Here is a 544-nt window from a genome sequence, read left to right on the forward strand (position 1 = left end):
TTTTCTCTTTAAAACATAGGCGTGCCACATTCAAGACTCACAAGTCAACGCCAAGCGGCAACCTTCCGGTCTCTCTCGTGAAACCAACACAGAAGTGACTAAAACTGCAATTCATCGACTGGCCGCTAGAGGCTGGCTCCAAAATGGAGTCAGTCCCATAGACTACCCATGTTAAAATGCCCAAATTTACAGCAGAAAAAAAATATGTTTGTAGACTGGTACAAAAAGTGGTTTTGGTCTATATAGCTAATTTTGCCCTTCATGACAACTGTGAGGGGGTGAATTTTTTTTATAACTCATCCATTTAAATTATATTAAGACTTAAAGTTCTGCATAATTAAGGGCGTGGCCACTTGAGTGACAGGAGGATTGCCGCTGCTGTCACCACCGTCGAGCTAGGTGGGCATGGTTTCAGCAACCAGCTCCCGCCTCTTTGCCCATCTTCGATTATCCGGGAGTGACGTGCTGCCAAGATGGCGACGGCCGGCTTAATTTGTTCACAGAAAGGAAACTCAAATGGCAGAAAGCGACATCCTATTTGTTT

The 544-nt window shown here is 44.7% G+C and overlaps 1 protein-coding gene across 1 annotated transcript in view; it reads left to right on the plus strand.

The window, feature by feature from the left end:
* LOC107719839 (tripartite motif-containing protein 44-like) overlaps positions 1–544 on the plus strand; it is a 39,433-nt gene that overhangs the window by 27,912 nt on the left and 10,977 nt on the right. The gene's annotated exons all lie outside the window — the stretch shown is intronic.

The sequence above is a fragment of the Sinocyclocheilus rhinocerous genome, unplaced genomic scaffold (assembly GCF_001515625.1).
Source record: "Sinocyclocheilus rhinocerous isolate Xijiao unplaced genomic scaffold, SAMN03320098_v1.1 scaffold1442, whole genome shotgun sequence".
NCBI lineage: Eukaryota > Metazoa > Chordata > Actinopteri > Cypriniformes > Cyprinidae > Sinocyclocheilus > Sinocyclocheilus rhinocerous.